The sequence below is a fragment of the Chiloscyllium punctatum genome, chromosome 1 (genome assembly GCF_047496795.1).
Source record: "Chiloscyllium punctatum isolate Juve2018m chromosome 1, sChiPun1.3, whole genome shotgun sequence".
NCBI lineage: Eukaryota > Metazoa > Chordata > Chondrichthyes > Orectolobiformes > Hemiscylliidae > Chiloscyllium > Chiloscyllium punctatum.
In genome coordinates this window covers 28,478,101-28,493,111 of record NC_092739.1, presented here as the reverse complement: position 1 = coordinate 28,493,111, position 15,011 = coordinate 28,478,101, and the positions used below count along the sequence as shown (strand labels likewise).

Below are 15,011 nucleotides of genomic sequence, written 5' to 3'. Positions count from 1 at the left end.
ATAAAATTATGAAGGAAATAGATTAAATAGAAGTAGAGAAGATGTGCAGGTGAAACTCGGAAAAGAGGGCATAGTCTCAAAATTAGGGGAGCAAATTTAGGACTGAATTGAGAAGGAGCTTCTCCACTCAGAGGGTTGTGAATCTGTGGAATTCCCTGCCCAGTGAAGTGGTTGAGGCTTCCTCAGTAAAAGTTTTTAAAGCTAAGATAGACATTTTTTTGAATAGTAAAGGAAATAAGGGTTATGGTAAGAGGGTGGGTAAGTGAAGCAGAGGTCAGGAAAAGATCAGCTCGAAGGGCCAGATGGCTTACTCCTGCCTCTAAGTCTTGTGTTCTTATGATTATTAAGACTGGGTATAAAATAAACCATGACAAACATTTTGTGCTAAAATATTGTCTGAATAAAAGAAATAATATGGAAGCTTCTCAGTTGGCCTGAGTTGGTCTTAAAAAATTACAAGTCTTAAAAGCAACTCTTAATAGTACTGTATACTGGAACAGATGACGAATATCACACCGTACTCAGAGTGATCATTTGGGAAAACACCACAGTGGCATTATGTAATTTATTATCATCACAGTACAGGAGTTCAGTGGCATCCAGCAACATTAAAACAGGAGCACATTCAATGGAGAAATTGTCATTTGTCTTCCCCATTTGTTGGCAAGGGTGGTATTATGTTGGAGAAAATAAAATATCAAGGCAATCCAATTCAGCTATTTTTTGTTTGCCAACAAGCAATGATCGTGCATTATGGAAAACAATAATAAGTGAAGATTGGATTTCAATTGGAATGCACTCAAAATGTTTCTGCAGCCCGCATCAGATAATGTTAAACAGGCTTGGATGCCTGCCTAAGTTGTATGTCAAAATAATGTCAAACATAAACAAAATGGAATATATATAATGCCAGCTTTAACATACCTGGCTTTCAAGTAAGCACTAAAGCAGAATACCAGCATATGGTATATTGCAAGGATTTGGTTCACAGTGGATATATCCTAAGTTCGCTTTCCAGTGTTTACTCTGAAGCATGACTCATGTCTCATGTATGATATTGTAGTTATAGTGACCTTTCAACAGTTGTTTCTTTTTGAGTGTATGTCTAACTGGTGAGTGTGTGTAGGTTAATTGAGAGTTTATGAACATGCACTACAATAAGTAGCATCCCTGTCTCTGAGCCAGAGGGTTATGTTTAAGTTCTACTGTGGGAGTGAAGGGTCATAGTGTTTGCTCATGATGTGGCCAAACAAGTTGTCTACCAACTTGCAAAACTCTTTTCAACATAACTGTGGCATGCAGTAAAGAGTCTCCTGGTAAACCAAACTGTGTGGTATCTGTGGTAACAGCCTCACCATATTAAAAAAAAACTCTCAATAGAAGCTGTTGTCAGGGCTATGTTCCAAGGCAAGTGTTGTTCTCCCTTTGGGGGAGCCACTGATGGTGAGCATTCAACATAGCGTAGCCTGAACTTGCACCCCCCAAGCTAATTAACTCTGGCGCATTAGCATTCCTACTAATATCCTGTAGAGATCTCTCACATGGCACAGACTAGGGATTAAGCCTACATATTCTAGGATAACATGGCTCAGTATAGACATTGCACCACGAAAAAGCCATCAGAAAGTCTCATATTCAAACTTGGAAAAGAAATGCAGATGAAACACAGCAAAAAGAAATACTATAAGTGATTGTTTATAGAGAAGGGAAATGGATTAACACCCAATTTGAGGAATGTCAAGGCAAGTGGCAAGGCATACCTGAAGAGGCTTATTCAAAATTCAAACAAATTTGTTCCTCAGATCTCATTAGTATTAAACTAGCAATCTGTATGGCCCATTAACTTATTTCTATAGCTTGCCTGAAGGGCTTTTGCCCAAAATGTTGATTCTCCTGCTCCTCGGATGCTGTTTGACCTGATGTGCTTTTCCAGCATAACACTCTCAACCCTAATCTCCAGCATCTGCAGTCCTCAGTTTGCCTTGCTGTAGTTTGCCTGTCAGGTCCAGAGCATGACTGACCACCTCTACAGAAGCTGGCCGTCAGGGGAATGATGAATACTAAACGGAGCAGTGGGAACAAGAGGAGATAAGATGGTATAGTCAATATACTACTATTATTGTAGAGCCAAGAGGGACTTGCCTCTTCCACAAGAAATAAGTAAAGTAATTTTTACATACCTCTGTTGGCAACCTTCAGAGAATCTTGTGAAAGATATTGGTTATACAGAATGTTAGAGAGCTTGAAAACTAGTTTGTATAACCTATGAACGGGGTCCTTAAACAGAGAGCATCATTAGCAAATCCAATTATTCTTCAGTTGTAAAAAATAGTGCCTGCAAATTCTGAGTTTTTTTCAAGATAACATGGGTGCCAATGCATTTCAGGCACAGTGCATGCATGTTGTAATAAAATTGAACTTTGTAACTTTTACCTCATAGTTCAGAAATGGAAATATCAAGGTCTAACTTCAAACACTATCATTCTCAAAATCATCTGTTGGATTTTCTTTTTTCAGCAATTGGAACATACTTGACGATTGTATCACAGAGTCTCTTACTGATTTTACACAGTGGCATCATGGCACAATGCAATCAAGTGTAAGTACTTTTTTATAAGAGTATTATTGACTGTAAAATATGAACAGTTGAAAACTTCTTTTCAAGAAAAACCATGGGAGATTAGAAATTATTTAAAGCAATTTCAGCTGATTACTTATTCAGAAATATTAATACTCACTTTAGAAACAGCTGAAAACTTGAATGTTAAAGAAATAGTGGATGTATAATGCTCTTGTGAACTCTAATGATGACTCTCCATCAAAAATGCTCACTGTTTCCTCTTTCAGATGCTGATGCCCTGGTACGTGTCTCCAGCAGTTTCTGCTTTTACTTCAGCTTTTCAATATTTGCAGCCGTCTCTGTCATTTTTAAAATAATGAAATGTACTGAGGTTCTTCATCAAGCTGTGTAAAACTGGCCTCTACCTTCCCTTGACAGAAAGAGAAAGAAATATGATTAATGTTAGATAATTTGCATTGCATTAGAAGACTTCTATCAGTATGGGGATGGCCAAAGGTAGCTCACATATTGAATAGATTCTAGTCAAAAGCTGCACAGTAAGTTTTTTTTATATAACATGGAAACAGACATAGGAACAAGAGTTAGCCATTCAACCCATCAAGCCTGCTCAACCATTCAGTTGGATTAATTACCTAAAAGCCACTTTCCTTTGAAAACTGATTGTGCAAACATTTCCCTTGATGTTTTAATATCCAGAAATCTATCAATTTTAATAATTGAACTTCCACAGGCCTCTAAGGTAGAGCATTCCAAAGATTCCCCATTTTCTGAGTGAAAAAAATTTCTCCTCATCTTAGTCTTAAATTGCCTACTCCTTATTTGGCAATTAAGTCCTAGGTTCTAGACTCAGCAGGCGGGGGTAACATCCTACCAGCATCACGCTGTGTAGTATTTTTGAAGTTTCAATGATATCACCCTCCATTCTTCAAACTCAAGAGAGCTCAGGGTCATTTTCCTCAACCTCTTCTCAAATGACAGTTCTGCCATACCAGGGATTAATCTGAAGAACAACTGCACTCTCTCTATAACAATTTTATCCTTCCTTAGATAAGGAGACCAAAGTTATTCATAATACACTAGGTGCAATCTCACCATGGCTCCATACAATTGCAGCAAGACATCAATTCATCTGTACTTAAACCTCCTTACAATGAAGGTCAACATACCATTTGCCTTCTCTATTGATAGCTTCTCTATTGAATGCTTGGTTTGAATGACTCATGAGCAAGGACACCAACCCTTCCCAATCTCTTACTGTTTAAGAAATATTCTGTCCTTTGTTTTCTTTATGAAAGTGGATAACTTCACACTTATTCATGTCATATTCAATCTGCCACCTTCTTGGCCATTCACTGAGCCTATTCAAGTCTACTTAAAACATTTCAAAATATTAGAAAATCTGTAGTAAAAGCAGAAAACACTGGAAATTCTGTGAACTAAGTAAAAAAGATTTCAAATTCACATTAAAATGCTTTATTATAGTTGGCCAAATGAATGACATGTCTGAAAGCCAGGTCAATAACCTTTGTACAAAAGGAAAATTCTGATAGGTGGGAGCATTTAATTGGATCACTCCTTGAAGTAATGTAAATGCTTGGCTACTCTTTTGGCAGCTGATAAAACAGAAAAGGATTTATCTTATGCTCAATGATTTGTTTATCCTTATGTTCATGGTTCAGCTATGTGCTGAGGATCATTTTGCATCTTCTGTGAAGATTGTGCAAACATTTACTGAAGAAATCCTTCATATAGCCAGGGTGGCTAGCCTTGCCTTACAGGGTCAGGAAGAATATAGCCACCATTTGGCTGAGTTTATAGTTAAACGAGAAGCTCATGGCTGCAATTTTGAGCAATTCCTTTATGTTTTGAGTAAAATTAAGAGGCCGAGGCAACAAAGATTGATAATTGGTCTTAATAGATAAACCACTTTAATAATTCTGACGTAATATTGGATTCTGTTTCAAAATTAATATAAATTAAGTCTTTTTTAAAAATCTGTCATTAACTTATTTAATTAATAGGGCAGTAAAGAGTTGAAATGAAAATAAATCATGTCTGTTAGTAATATGAATAATAAGAGTGACCATAATCCATTCACATCATTCATAAACTAGCCAGCCTTTTTCTCTTGTGAAGGTAATTTTGCAAACCAATATGTGTTCACCACATATCCGCCATGTATATATATGTGTTAGCCTTTTCATGACACATAGCTATTTTTATACACATTGACTCATTGGTGTCATGCCCGCACATAAATTCCCTAAGAATGGACTTAAAACACACTGAGCATATTTGCCAGCATTCTACGTTTAATTTTATTATATTTCGTTTCACTGAATTTTACTTTTACATTGTCATCTCTCTTATTTCATGGATGTTTACCTGCAAACCAGGAGGTGTTGATTTGTATACTTAAAACCAAGTTTCACCCATGTATTTTATATTTCATTTATCTGCAATACACATATTTGATATTACTGTGGAAAATTAAGAAGAAATTTCCAGAATATAATGTGAAAACTTAAGTGGTACTATAGAGAGTCACTAGGAATAAAAATATAATTTGGCAGACAGCCAGCTTGATCAAATGCACAATGTGGTTAAACACATACATCGCACATTTTATGTGACCACTAGCAAGTGAATTGTGTATATCTTCCATTATGAGGCACAATACATTCCCAGAATCTGTCGGCAGAATCTGGACTGGATACTATTTCATCCAGTTGGGTAGATAGCAAATTGTTTCGAGAGTGTGTTGCTGGAAAAGCTCAGCAGGTCAGGTAGCATCTGAGGAGTGGGAGAATCGACGTTTCGGGCAAAAGCCCTTCATCAGGGAATCATACTGATCTCCAGTATCTGCAGTCCTCACTTTCTCCTAGATGGCAAATGGTGCTTTAGAATAGGGCCAACACCATGGCCTGATGGTGAGTTTGATTTGAGACATACATTCTTGTCCAACTTCTGGCAGTGGAAGATAAATAGCTTAAGATGATAGACCAGTGAGCAATGAGTCAAGAACTCACCTCTGGAAAGTGCATACAAGAAAAATATCTATAATTTCATGACATATATTATAAAGTTAAAATAAAACCAAGGTAAGAATGAATTACGTGGTGGAAATATGATGTAGGAATTTGAATCATGTCTTTTGCTTTTAAAATGTTATTTATTGTTTGATGATTTTTTTTGAGTCATACCAAGTAACTCAGTCAGTGAGATTATGCTGCTTCATAATGCTGAGTTCAACTCCTGTGCAAGCTGAGGTAGTTCCTGAAGTCTACTGCTGCTGCTTGTGTTAGTACGTAATCACTGAACCATGATCAGCAACCCTTGAACAACAAGAGCACCATGTAGGGGAAGCTGATTGTTTCTTCTCTAACCTCAGCTGCAATTCGAGTCCTCTGTCCCGTTGCCATCAGTGAATAAACCAAAGTTATGCAGGGAATGTCATGTTCCTCTCAAAAGTGAATAGCAAAGGGAATTCCCAGCGTCCATATCAAAGATCTAGCAGGGAAGAACATGTGAAAAGTTCCAACTTCATAATTGTAGAACATAATTCCTGATGAAACATTTCAAGTAAAGAGCATCATGCTCCCTAGAACTATTACACTTTTGCAAGTGGACTGTTTCCAGGACAACTTAACACTTGTCTCCTGTCTTTTACAATTTACTTACATTGTTCTTATTTCAGTTTTATATGGAAAGCTAAAGGTTAGCCCCACCCAGTCTGGAACTGAAATGCTTTATTTTTCCTTTCTCATGGACACCTCTGACTGCTGCTGTGCTGCGTCTGATGAAAATACTAGATGCAATGTTACACATGGAATACTAGAATGAGATTATTTATTCCTCTGCTTCATTTAAAAACTATCATTTCACTTGCACTTTAGCATTTAATAGCTGATGAATAATGTTAGACCCAAATAACTAAAAATGATGCTTGAACTCAAAGCATCAGTAACAAAATTCAACCAGTCCCAATATATCCGCTAATTAGTTTTTCTCATCAGTAATAAGGGACTATCCTTTTACCAAGTGGCACCAGGGAAGAAACAAGGAAGAAGTTGGCTTTGAGTTGATATGCTGAAAACAAAGCTGATTATCTGAGATAGGTTTGGTAATCTGTACATGACCAGGAGGTTTGCTATGCACCCAAGTATAGTTGACAATTTGCATACTTACATAGCTTGTAATAAAACATGAAAAGGTAAACTTGTCACAGAGAATCTTCCCCTGTTTTGAGATAACCCTGTCTGGCCTGGTACCAGGAAGTACTGTGCACTGGTAGGTTTCAGAATGTTTCTCATAAAACATCAGCGCTACTCTGTTCATAACCAGGGTTAAACATTGCCTTATGCTAAGGCATCTGGACTTGAGTAACTCGCAAAAGCAATGGTTCCTAACCTTTCTGTGACATGGCACACTTGAAAAACGACACAGAAAATTCCATGGCACACCCATTTTTTTCAGCTGAACTAAATGCTCATGAACATCATATTTCCTAGCATTTACCAGGGTTACAGTCTTAGTTGAAAGATTTGCAACAGAGTGCATACAACACACTAAAGAAGGATCGAATGCATTAATATTTCAAATCCACTGGAAAAAAAACCATCACCAATTGCAAGCACAGAGTTTTATGATTTGTAATTTTGGTTGTTGTTTAAAATGTAGCAATGTTTGTTTGACATTGATTTTTGTTACTTTTGTACAAACTTTCACAACACACTTAGACAGGTTTCACGGCACACCAGTGGAAAAGCACTGACCTAAAGAGAGTAAAGTATGCTTCACGTAAAGACTTGGCCTCGTGGACTTATCAGCAGCTTGGTTTGCAGTCTTTTATGTACGGTTATGTGTTCCTTTGTGTGTGTGTTAATATCTAGATATTCAGTCAGTTGGGAATTTTCAACTCTTAGCAAGGCCATTACAGTGGCTATTCCAAAGTTAAGAAAAACATGTTATCATGTATCTCTTATACCTATCAAACACTAACCAAGAAATCCAGTTTCCTCTTGAATGAGCTCAGAACAATTCATGTCTCCTGTCTCCATAGGCACGTTATACTTGTTCACTAAGCTTGGTGTCAAGAAGCTAAAATTAAACTGACTGTTCACTTTCAACAATCTGAGTTTAAGTTTGTGACAGAATTCATATTTAAGTCAAACAAGTCATTTTGGTTCAGTTCATCCATACCCCTTTAAATTTTAAATGTCACGATATCCCACACTGTCTCTGCACTGAATCAATTTCCCTGAGCAAACCACCTTCAGCATATTCTTTCTTTTTCATATCGAGCAGGACTAATCCTACATTCTTAACATAAGTTTTAATTAATTCAGGTGGATTTTTTTTTAACTGTACTTTTGCTATTTTATCTTGTTTACCTTTTTCAACAAAGCACATGACATTTACTATTGTATGCGCATAATATACATTTTCTTTCTCCTTTCTTTAGTCGAGTAAGAATTTAGGAGTAACATCCTAAATTTATTTTTATTCCTTCATTGGCAAGGCCAGCATCTGTTGCTTCTCCCAAATGGCCCTTGAGAAGTAGTTGTGAACCACCTTCTTGAACCACTACACTCCCTTAGGCACATGTGTGACCCACAGTGCTGCTGGAAAGAGAGTTGGTAAATGGAGCTTGTCTTTGACTTCGTTTCATCTACAAGAGATGATGGACATGGAGAAATTGACTGGTGATGGAATGTTTTCAGAGAATGCACTTTCAGGTTGCTGCACAGGTGGATAGAGTGGTCAAGAAGGCATATAGTATGCTTGCCTTCATTGGACGGGGTATTGAGTATAAGAGCTGGCAAGTCATGTTAAAATTATTCAAGACATTGGTTCGGCTGCATTTAGAATACTGTGTACAGTTCTGGTTGCCACATTACCAAAAGGATGTGGACGCTTTGGAGAGGCTTCAGAGAAGGTTTACGAGGATGTTATCTGGGATGGAAGGTGCTAGGTATGAAGAGAGGTTGAGTAGGTTAGGTTTGTTTTCATTACAAGAAAGGAGATTGAGGGGGGACCTGATTGAGGTTTACAAAATCATGAAGGGTATAGACAGGATGGATAGAGACAAGCTTTTTCCCAGGGTGAAGGATTCAATAACGAGAGATCACGCTTTCAAGGTGAGAGGTGGAAAATTTAAGGGGGATACACGCGGCAAGTACCACAGAGGGTGGTGGGCGTCTGGAATGCATTGCCAGCAGAGGTGGTAGAGGTAGGCACGGTAGATTCATTTAAGGTGTATCTGGAAAAATGCATGAGTAGGTGGGGAGCAGAGGGATATAGACGCTTAGGAGTTGACCAACAGGTTTAGACCGTACATTTGGATCGGCTCAGGCTTGGAGGGCTGAAGGGCCTGTTCCTGGGCTGTAAATTTTCTTTGTTCTTTGTTCTTTGATGGCTGAACAGAGTAATCCATGAAAGGCAGGTCTGTTTATGAGCTGTTTGTAAGATCTCACAGTCAGGTGATGTTTCCAGTGTTGGTGCCTGCCATGTTGTTGTATACACTGACCTTTATAATCATGTGTTGGAGACAGTTCTTCCAGCTTGTGAGGTGCTTTGCTGGAGCACCACAGCATTGCCATCTGTTGTGGGCTAGCATCTCCCAACTATGAAAGTGGAGGCTTAGAGCTTTATGTCATGTATGTAAGCAAGCTTTAAGGAGAGCTATGAGTCTGCTACTGGCCCTTTAGCTCCATCTCCTCATATAGAGTGATCTTGGGCAAATACTTGTTCTCCATCCTGCAAATGTGCCTGAGCCATTAAAGCCATCTGTTTGACAAGTGCTTGATTACCTGGCATATCTGCCTTTGAGAGTCAGAAAAATGTGTTGCTGGAAAAGCACAGCAGGTCATGCAGCATCCAAGGAGCAGGAGAATCAACGTTTCGGGCATAAGCCCTTCTTCAGGAATGAGGGCTTCATTTTTCAGCTCTAATCTCCAGCATCTGCAGTCCTCACTTTCTCCTCTCTGTTAGTTAGAGTCATCAAGAGCTAAAATGTGACTTTCTCTTACATACAATGTTTTCTTGATGCTGGAAGCGAGGGAGAACAATTTACAGCCACGGAAGGGAAAATCCACAGGGTGGAATCGTATAGGGGCCTGAACAATGTGGGTTGTGGCTGGGTAGTCACTTCAGCAGTCCAGGAAGAAATTTCTAGATGTCAGGAGTAACTTGTTGCATGTTTTTAATGATATTCTGGATGATTTTAAAAGGGATTATTTCTTGTGAATGACCTTATAAAGTGCAAGATGTCACCTCATTAAGATGCAGCTTTCTATTGTACCAGCCGTCACAAGCAAACAAGATATTGACAGTTCTCGATATGGAAGTCAGCAGGGTACCTGGTGACCCCAGCTCGCTGCTTGCTACAAAAGACCTCCATGTTGGACACCATGCAACAACACTTTAGGGAAGGCACAGGCCACATGAACGCAATGTCTGCAGATACTGACAACTGCCATGTGTCAGCCTCTAAGAAACTCCTTTGTACATCTCTGATTCACTTGCAGGGTGCTGCTGCACTTCAATGCTGCAGCTCAGGGCACAACAGCAACTATCACTATAATGTTGCAGCAAGGACTCTTTGTATTCAGCGATGTGCAACACACTCAGGGAGTGGACCAGGCTGCATCTCTGAGCTGATCACTTGCTGTCTTAGTGCTTAATACTTTGAGTGTACCTGAATATTCAGAGTCTTGCTCTGCCTTGCCTTGCCTTTTTGCAGTTTGCCTTCAACCAGAGATACCTGCTCACAATACTACTGCATTACCTTGCTGTTTACCACAGGACAATAGGTGATAGCAGAAAGCTTGGTATTTTGAAAAGTTGATACGTTTTACTGTAACTTAAAGGCTTTCCCAATGCCAAAACCTCAGCCATTATGCCAATGGTAGCACCCTACCTAACTGTGATGAAATGAAATCAGTGATGCACTGGATGGTTAAGAGACAGGAATCAAGAATCCTTGTACACTGCAAATACTAACTCAATACTATCAAAATAAACAAATGCTTTATTATTATGTTCTAGAATATATCACACCAAGTACCTTTCACTATACAAACACAATGTGAGATATCTTATCTTGTGATATAACCATAATATTCAAGTATATTAAAACAATGTCAGGTTTTGTTTGTTACTTTCGATATGCAATGAAATGTAACCAGGATTTGTGCATTTCTTCTCGACTGGCAGATTGCAGATTTCAGACAACTGCCATAAAACCTTCTCTTGGATGTCAAACAGAAGTGACAGGACACAAATAGCCTGTCAGTCCGCCTTTACTTAACAAATTCTTTGTATTAACAAGGAAGATCTGAACTATTCAAGACTTGTTTACAAGGGAGCAAATTGTTTGCACTTGTGAAAACAAATTAGCGTAGTAAATGCATGAACACTCAGTGGATCATCTCACCAAGTGCACAGTTTGTTGCCTCAAAGGGGATATAATATTTGAAAGATTCCTAGCATGGTTCCTCACTGTGTACGCAAAAAAGAGTCTCACCTAACATCAAAAATGTAACTATTTTAGCTCCTGTTAAGATGTGGATAAGATTGTAAGTTTTGATTCCCAATCTGTGTTGTGCTTGTTGACTCAGGATACTACAAGTTACCTCAGCACCTCTGTCTTAGGATAGGAGAAAATCACTGAGGATTTCCACACACAATTGTTATTGAGGAGTCCCTCATGGAAGTAGTAGGTTTGTGGACATTGTATGAAGGATGGATTTGACTTGGCTAGTATTACTCTTCAAGGTTGAAAAGCTGATAGCCATTCACTTCTATTGTATGAAGTAATGGTTCTGAAAGAGTTAATGCTGGAGCTGCATTAAGATTCACACAATCTGAACTCTTTGGGTTAAGAGGAAGCAGTCTTAGATTGGAGACAGACATGGCATCCGTGTGACCTAATGGTCTTTGTAATTATTCCTACCCACTAACTGGGCTGAAAATGTGTTGCTAGAAAAGCGCAGCAGGTCAGGCAGCATCCAAGGAGCAGGAGAATCAACGTTTCGGGCATGAGCCCTTCTTCAGGAATGAATGCCCGAAACGTCGATTCTCCTGCTGCTTTGATGCTGCCTGACCTGCTGCGCTTTTCCAGCAACACATTTTCAGCTCTGATCTCCAGCATCTGCAGTCCTCACTTTCTCCTAGACATCTAACTGGGATTAAGCAATAAACCACATAAAGTCATACAGCATGGAAACAGATGCTTCAATCCAATTCATCCCACCAGCCAGATGTCCTAAACTGATCTAGTCTCATTTGCCAGCATTTGGCCCATATCCCTCTAAGTTCATATACCCATCCAGATACCTTTTAAATTTTGTAATTGTCCCAGCCTCTTGTCCTCATGTAGCTCATTCCATACACACACCCCTCAGTCTCCGATATTCCAGGGTAAAAAGTCTCAGCCTATTCAGCCTCTCCCTATAGCTCAAAACCTCTAGAACCGGCAACATCCTTATAAATCTTTTCTGTATCCTCTCAACATCTTCTCGTTAAGACCCAATTGGGATGTATCTCTACTATTACTCCTCTGCTAATTAGATAGGCCCTTAGACTTAGAATGAAATAAGTATTGTGGAAATAAGTATTATGGGATTATAGAACATAGAACATAGAACATAGAAAAGTATAGCACACAACAGGCTCTTTGGCCCACGATGTTGTGCCAAGATTTAAAACTAATGTCAAATATAGTAACAACCTACACACCCCTCAACTCACTGCTATCCATGTGCATGTCCAGCAGTCTCTTAAAAGTCCTGAATGACTCTGCTTCCACCACCACAGCTGGCAACGCATTCCATGCATTTATGACTCTCTGCGTAAAGAACCTACCTCTGATGTCTCCTTTATACCTTCCTCCTAATATCTTCAAACTATGACTTCTCATACCAGTCAATCCTCCCCTGGGGAAATGTCTCTGGCTATTGATTCTATCTATTCCTCTCATTATATTGTACACCTCGATCAGGTCACCTCTCTTCCTCCTTCTCTCCAGAGAGAAAAGTCCAAGCTTATTTAACCTTTCTTCATAAGGCAAGCCCTCCAGTCCAGGCAGCATCCTGATAAACCTTCTTTGCACCCTCTCCAAAGCCTCTGTATCTTTCCTATAGTAGGGTGACCAGAACTGGACATAATATTCAAAGTGTGGCCTCACCAGGGTCTTGCCAAGCTGCAGCAAACCCTTGCGGCTCTTAAACTCGATCCCCCTGTTAATGAAAGCCAAAACACCATATGCTTTCTTAACAACCCTATCCACTTGGGTGACAACTTTGAGGGATCTATGTACTTGCACACCCAGATCCCTCTGTTCCTCCACACTACCAAGAATCCTGTCTTTAATCCTAAATTCAGCATTCGAGTTGGCCGTTCCAAAATGCATCACTTCGCATTTATCCAGGTTGAACTCCATCTGCCATTTCTCAGCCCAGCTCTGCATCCTGTCTGTGTCACGCTGCAGCCTGCAGTAGCCCTCTATATTATCGATGACACCTCCAACCTTTGTGTCGTCTGCAAATTTACTAACCCACCCCTCAACCTCCTCATCCAAGTCATTTATAAAAACTACAAAGAGCAGAGGCCCAAGTACAGTGCCCTGTGGAACCCCACTCAACACTGCCCTCTAGGCAGAATACTTCCCATCTACAACCACTCTCTGCCTTCTGTTGGTCAGCCAATTCTGAATCCAGATAGCCAAATCTCCCTGTATCCCATACTTCCTGACATTATTAATGAGTCTACCATGGGAAACCCTATCAAACGCCTTGCTGAAATCTATATACACCACATCCACTGCTCGACCATCGTCGCCCTGCCTTGACACCTTCTCAGAGAACTCAAGATTTGTGAGGCATGACCTGCCCCTCACAAAGCCATGCTGACTGCCTTTAATAACACTATACTTTGCCAAATAGTCATAAATCCTATCTCTCAGAATTCTTTCCACAACTTTGCTGACCACAGACGTAAAACTGACTGGTCTGTAATTGCCAGGGATTTCCTATTACCCTTCTTGAAAAGAGAAACAACATTTACCTCCTTCCAATCCTCTGGTATGACTCCTGTGGAGAGTGAGGAGGCAAATATCCTCGCCAGCGGCTTAGCAACCTCCTTTCTCGCTTTCCGGAGCAGCCAAAGATAAATCTGGTCTGGCCCTGGAGACTTATCAATCTTATCTCTGGACAAGTAATCATGTAATGCTCTAAGGACACAGGATTGAATCCCACCAGGGGGGTGGTGAAATTTGAATTTTCATGCAAGTATTGGAAAGGACGATTAGTGTTCTCTGACCTCAAGTTGTAGCAAATGACAGCTGCTTACTGGTTCACCATATTCATGGAGAGCTGATAGTGCTAGATATAGGATAGTCTAACATAAACCTATGCCTTGAAAAGCACAGATAGGAAAAAAAATTGCAGCATTTCTTTTTGTCAGACCTTGACTCAGAAAGTGGAGAATGAAAGCACATGTCTGTCCTTTTCTGATTATTTACAGCTACTTAGTCTAACATTTGAGGTCTCTGGAAGAGATACAGAGAATGTGAATCAGTCGGCTCTAACAAAATGGGGTTAGTTTGACATTGAAAAGCAGATAGACTGGAATCAGATGTTCTATCGTTGAACACAATAAGTAGGTCTCCTGTGGTGCAGTAGCAATGTCCCTATCTCTGGACAGGAGGTCTGGGTTCAAGTCTCACCTAATTTGGAGATGTATAATGATTTTTCTGAGCAAGTTGGTAAGATAATACTTTAAACACAATGGTTACTACAGCCAAGTCAGTGCTGATTATCATTGCAATAGCTCATTGTGGACCATATTTCTTTATTTCATGTGCCATAAAATCTACTTTATATCAGCAACAATCAACTATTTTCAAACTGGATAAAAATGGAGCCAAAGTGAGTCACTGAGTTCAAGGGTCAGGTGAGGTGGCAATTTGAGTTCACATTCCCTTGATGTGGTAATTTGAGTTCACATTCACCTTCTCCAATAACATGTTCCTATTTTGTAATATTGCTACAGCTGCAAAGTGTCACTTGTGAAAACTCTCAACCAAGTAATCACAAATTAGATAGAAATGAAGGCCAATTTTTCATCTTACCTAAACTAGACTAGATATATAAATATTGTGCCGTCAAGAGCAGGTCAGAGGCTAGGAATACTGTAGAGAGTAACTCACCTCCTGACTCCACAAAACCTGTCCAGCATCAGTAAGGCAGAAGTTCAGTGTGTCACAAAACACTCCCCACTTTCCTGTTTGGGTGCTGCTCCGACAATGCTCAAGAACCTATTCAGGACATAGCAGCTCCTTTGTTTGATACCACACTCATAAGAAGCATTTGGTTCCTCCACCACCGACACACCATAACGGCAGTGTGTACCGTCTACAAGATGCACG

At 39.6% G+C, this 15,011-nt stretch overlaps 1 long non-coding RNA gene across 1 annotated transcript in view; it reads right to left on the bottom strand.

The window, feature by feature from the left end:
• Window positions 1-15,011, bottom strand: part of LOC140482171 (uncharacterized) — a 72,311-nt gene that overhangs the window by 34,871 nt on the left and 22,429 nt on the right. The window contains exon 2 of the long non-coding RNA XR_011961679.1: window positions 2,739-2,990. This is a non-coding gene — a long non-coding RNA (uncharacterized lncRNA). The remainder of the gene's footprint in view (window positions 1-2,738; window positions 2,991-15,011) is intronic.